Below are 6,000 nucleotides of genomic sequence, written 5' to 3' on the forward strand. Positions count from 1 at the left end.
GTTCTGTTATCATGCTGCTGTTCTGTTGTATTGTGTTGTAGTTCTGCTGTATTGTGTTATAGTTCTGTTCTCGTGTTGTAGTTCTGTAGTATAGTGTTGTAGTTCTGTTGTACTGTGTTGTAGTTCTGTTCTCGTGTTGTAGTTCTGTTGTATTGTGTTGTAGTTCTCTTCTCGTGCTGTAGTTATGTTGTATTGTGTTGTAGTTCTGTTCTTGTGTTGTAGTTCTGTTGTATTGTGTTTTAGTTCTGTTATCATGCTGCTGTTCTGTTGTATTGTGTTGTAGTTCTGCTGTATTGTGTTATAGTTCTGTTCTCGTGTTGTAGTTCTGTTTTATAGTGTTGTAGTTCTCTTGTACTGTGTTCTAGTTCTGTAGTATAGTGTTGTAGTTATGTTGTATTGTGTTGTAGTTCTGTTCTCGTGTTGTAATTCTTTTCTTGTGTTGAAGTTCTGTTCTCGTGTTGTAGTTCTGTTGTATTGTGTTGTAGTTCTGTTATCATGCTGCTATTCTGTTGTATTGTGTTGTAGTTCTGATGTATTGTGTTATAGTTATGTTCTTGTGTTGTAGTTCTGTTGTATAGTGTTGTAGTTATGTTGTATTGTGTTGTAGTTCTGTTGTATTGTGTTGTAGTTCTGTTCTCGTGTTGTAGTTCTTTTCTTGTGTTGAAGTTCTGTTCTCGTGTTGTAGTTTTGTTCTTGTGTTGTAGTTCTGTTGTATTGTGTTGTAGTTCTGATATCATGCTGCTGTTCTGTTGTATTGTGTTGTAGTTCTGTTGTACTGTGTTGTAGTTCTGTTCTCGTGTTGTAGTTCTGTTGTACTGCGTTGTAGTTCTGTTCTCGTGTTGTAGTTCTTTTCTTGTGTTGAAGTTCTGTTCTCGTGTTGTAGTTTTGTTCTTGTGTTGTAGTTCTGTTGTATTGTGTTGTAGTTCTGATATCATGCTGCTGTTCTGTTGTATTGTGTTGTAGTTCTGTTGTACTGTGTTGTAGTTCTGTTCTCGTGTTGTAGTTCTGTTGTACTGCGTTGAAGTTCTGTTCTCGTGTTGTAGTTCTGTTCTTGTGTTGTAGTTCTGTTGTATTGTGTTGTAGTTCTGTTATCATGCTGCTGTTCTGTTGTATTGTGTTGTAGTTCTGTTGTTCTGTGTTGTAGTTCTGTTCTCGTGTTGTAGTTCTGTTGTATAGTGTTGTAGTTCTGTTGTATTGTGTTGTAGTTCTGTTGTACTGTGTTGTAGTTCTGTTCTCGTGTTGTAGTTCTGTTGTACTGTGTTGTAGTTCTGTTCTCGTGTTGTAGTTCTTTTCTTGTGTTGAAGTTCTGTTGTATTGTGTTGTAGTTCTGTTATCATGCTGCTGTTCTGTTGTATTGTGTTGTAGTTCTGCTGTATTGTGTTATAGTTCTGTTCTCGTGTTGTAGTTCTGTTGTATAGTGTTGTAGTTCTCTTGTACTGTGTTGTAGTTCTGTTCTCGTGTTGTAGTTCTGTAGTATAGTGTTGTAGTTCTGTTGTACTGTGTTGTAGTTCTGTTCTCGTGTTGTAGTTATGTTGTATTGTGTTGTAGTTCTCTTCTTGTGCTGTAGTTATGTTGCATTGTGTTGTAGTTCTGTTCTCGTGTTGTAGTTCTGTTGTATTGTGTTTTAGTTCTGTTATCATGCTGCTGTTCTGTTGTATTGTGTTGTAGTTCTGCTGTATTGTGTTATAGTTCTGTTCTCGTGTTGTAGTTCTGTTGTATAGTGTTGTAGTTCTCTTGTACTGTGTTGTAGTTCTGTAGTATAGTGTTGTAGTTATGTTGTATTGTGTTGTAGTTCTGTTCTCGTGTTGTAATTCTTTTCTTGTGTTGAAGTTCTGTTCTCGTGTTGTAGTTCTGTTCTTGTGTTGTAGTTCTGTTGTATTGTGTTGTAGTTCTGTTATCATGCTGCTATTCTGTTGTATTGTGTTGTAGTTCTGATGTATTGTGTTATAGTTATGTTCTCGTGTTGTAGTTCTGTTGTATAGTGTTGTAGTTATGTTGTATTGTGTTGTAGTTCTGTTGTATTGTGTTGTAGTTCTGTTCTCGTGTTGTAGTTCTTTTCTTGTGTTGAAGTTCTGTTCTCGTGTTGTAGTTCTGTTCTTGTGTTGTAGTTCTGTTGTATTGTGTTGTAGTTCTGTTATCATGCTGCTGTTCTGTTGTATTGTGTTGTAGTTCTGTTGTTCTGTGTTGTAGTTCCGTTCTCGTGTTGTAGTTCTGTTGTATTGTGTTGTAGTTCTGATATCATGCTGCTGTTCTGTTGTATTGTGTTGTAGTTCTGTTGTACTGTGTTGTAGTTCTGTTCTCGTGTTGTAGTTCTGTTGTATAGTGTTGTAGTTCTGTTGTACTGTGTTGTAGTTCTGTTCTCGTGTTGTAGTTCTTTTCTTGTGTTGAAGTTCTGTTGTATTGTGTTGTAGTTCTGTTATCATGCTGCTGTTCTGTTGTATTGTGTTGTAGTTCTGCTGTATTGTGTTATAGTTCTGTTCTCGTGTTGTAGTTCTGTAGTATAGTGTTGTAGTTATGTTGTACTGTGTTGTAGTTCTGTTCTCGTGTTATAGTTCTGTTGTATTGTGTTGTAGTTCTCTTCTCGTGCTGTAGTTCTGTTGTATTGTGTTGTAGTTCTATTCTCATGTTGTAGTTCTGTTGTATTGTGTTTTAGTTCTGTTCTCGTGTTGTAGTTCTTTTCTTGTGTTGAAGTTCTGTCCTCGTGCTGTAGTTCTGTTCTTGTGTTGTAGTTCTGCTGTATTGTGTTATAGTTCTGTTCTCGTGTTGTAGTTCTGTAGTATAGTGTTGTAGTTCTGTTGTATTGTGTTGTAGTTCTGTTCTCGTGTTGTAGTTCTTTTCTTGTGTTGAAGTTCTTTTCTCGTGTTGTAGTTCTGTTCTTGTGTTGTAGTTCTGTTGTATTGTGTTGTAGTTCTGTTATCATGCTGCTATTCTGTGGTATTGTGTTGTAGTTCTGCTGTATTGTGTTATAGTTATGTTCTTGTGTTGTAGTTCTGTTGTATAGTGTTGTAGTTCTTTTGTACTGTGTTGTAGTTCTGTTCTCGTGTTGTAGTTCTGTTGTATTGTGTTGTAGTTCTGTTGCATTGTGTTGTAGTTCTGTTATCATGCTGCTGTTCTGTTGTATTGTGTTGTAGTTCTGCTGTATTGTGTTGTAGTTCTGTTGTATTGTGTTGTAGTTCTGTTCTCGTGTTGTAGTTCTTTTCTTGTATTGAAGTTCTGTTATCATGCTGCTGTTCTGTTGTATTGTGTTGTAGTTCTGTTGTACTGTGTTGTAGTTCTGTTCTCGTGTTGTAGTTTTGTTGTATAGTGTTGTAGTTATGTTGTATTGTGTTGTAGTTCTGTTCTCGTGTTGTAGTTCTGTTGTACTGTGTTGTCGTTCTGTTGTACTGTGTTGTAGTTCTGTTCTCATGTTGTAGTTCTGTTGTATTGTGTTGTAGTTCTGTTGTATAGTGTTGTAGTTCTGTTGTACTGTGTTGTAGTTCTGTTCTCATGTTGTAGTTCTGTTGTATTGTGTTGTAGTTCTGTTGTATAGTGTTGTAGTTCTCTTGTACTGTGTTGTAGTTCTGTTCTCGTGTTGTAGTTCTGTTGTATAGTGTTGTAGTTCTGTTGTATTGTGTTGTAGTTCTGTTCTCGTGTTGTAGTTCTTTTCTCGTGCTGTAGCTCTGTTGTATTGTGTTGTAGTTCTGTTGTATTGTGTTGTAGTTCTGTTCTTGTGTTGTAGTTCTGTTGTATTGTGTTGTAGTTCTGTTGTACTGTGTTGTAGTTCTGTTCTCATGTTGTAGTTCTGTTGTATTGTGTTGTAGTTCTGTTGTATAGTGTTGTAGTTCTCTTGTACTGTGTTGTAGTTCTGTTCTCTTGTTGTAGTTCTGTTGTATAGTGTTGTAGTTCTGTTGTATTGTGTTGTAGTTCTGTTCTCGTGTTGTAGTTCTTTTCTCGTGCTGTAGCTCTGTTGTATTGTGTTGTAGTTCTGTTGTATTGTGTTGTAGTTCTGTTCTTGTGTTGTAGTTCCATTCTCGTGCTGTAGTTCTGTTGTATTGTGTTGTAGTTCTGTTGTATTGTGTTGTAGTTCTGTTCTCGTGCTGTAGTTCAGTTGCATTGTGTTGTGTACTGTTGTGTTGTCAGCTATTATTTGCTCGGGATGGAACAGTGGGCCGTTGGCTTGGCATGGTTGAGGATGCCATCAAAGTGTCACAACAATGTTCCAGCATCTGGTGTATTTCCAAAAGAGTAGAGTCCAGATTCCTGATGGATGTCCTTCCTTTCAGAAAGAAATTTTGGAGGTGTTCTGGACCTCCTAGAACTGAACAGGTGTCCGGGTTCTTAATTAATGACGAGCCGCGGCGATGTGATGTAGAGGCGGATTTAAACTCACTTACAAACACATTAGAGAGAGAAAGAGAAAGAGAGAGAGAGAAAGATAGAGGCATTGTGGATAGAGAGAAAGCTAACCTGATTATGAAAGAATTCCTTTTCCTGTAGGCATCACAGTGATGGGTGAAATGGAGCGAAATGGAACGCCGCTACCCGGACCGTCGGATTAAAACTTTCCCGGAATCTGCTCGCAAGCGTTCCCGACGATCCGGACGCTTCCCCGCAGCTCTTTAAAATGAAACACGATCGCCCTTTTAAACTTCGGACAAGTGGGGTGAGAGAGAGAGAGAGAGAGAGAGAGAGAGAGAGAGAGAGAGAGAGTTTTTACCCAACCTTTATTCACTTAAGTGTTCAACAAGTAAAAGTCACATTATCTTTAAAACTAAACAGTGCACTGTGTTAAATTTAAAAGGTCAGTAAAGGTAAGATACCATTAGAGAGAGAATGAACAAAGACTAGAGGTGACATCCCTCCACCACTTTGACAGGAGGCGCTGTAGCCAGGTCCTCCATGCTGTTTGCTCGTGGTTGTAATCTTGTGGCTGGTGGGTGTGTATGGAGGCACTGATTCGGGGCGATCACCTGTCGGAGGGCTGGAGACGGAGCTTCTCTGAGAATCTAATTAGCTAAGATTCACACGTCTCCCTCTCACCCCTCGTCCAGGTTTAATTAATCCACTCTCCAGGACACAGTTCCACAGTTCCCCATTCCCCAGGGGACCTGCAGCACTGTGAAAAGAACATGTGTTCAGTGATGTCTTGTTATTACACAAACACACCGCAGATAAGAGAGGAGACGAGAGATAAGAGAGATAAAAGAGATATCTTTAATCTCACCACACTCCAATTCTTTAAAGAGCATCACGTCCACACACTTATGGACACCTTCATACGCAGTGGATCCAATAAATCTTTTTATCTTTTTTCTCTTTATTTTCTCCGTATATTTCCTCATTTGACTTGCTCTAATGTTTTAAAAACATGTTTATTCTCAGTGAGAGAGAGAGAGATAAAGAAGAGAGAGAGAGAAAGAGAGAAAGAAAGAGAAAGGTGACCTAGATCTGGAATAATGATGTTCACACACACACTTTGACTACAGAATACACACAGAGCCAATTCCCCCATTTGAAAATTCACACACACACACCTGCAAACGAGAGAGAGAGAGAGAGAGAGAGAGAGAGAGAGAGAAAGAGAGAGAGAGAGAGAGAGAGAGAGAGAGAGAGAGAGAGAGACATTGTCCAGTTAAAGGGAATGTCTACAATTGTGGGGAAATGTAGTTTTTCTGGTTGGTTTACGTTCAGAAGCTCTGCATCTTTTAAGGTGGAGCGATGTGTGTGAGTAAGAAGCGACTGTATCTTTTAAGGTGGAGCGGTGCGTGTGAGTAAGAAGTGACTGTATCTTTTAAGGTGGAGCGGTGCATGTGAGTAAGAAGTGACTGTATCTTTTAAGGTGGAGCGGTGTGTGAGAGTAAGAAGTGACTGTATCTTTTAAGGTGGAGCGGTGTGTGTGAGTAAGAAGTGACTGTATCTTTTAAGGTGGAGCTGTGTGTGTGAGTAAGAAGCGACTGTATCTTTTAAGGTGGAGTGGTGTGTGTGAGTAAGAAGTGACTGTATCTTTTAAGGTGGAGTGGT

This window comes from Hoplias malabaricus, chromosome Y, assembly GCF_029633855.1.
Source record: "Hoplias malabaricus isolate fHopMal1 chromosome Y, fHopMal1.hap1, whole genome shotgun sequence".
Lineage (NCBI taxonomy): Eukaryota > Metazoa > Chordata > Actinopteri > Characiformes > Erythrinidae > Hoplias > Hoplias malabaricus.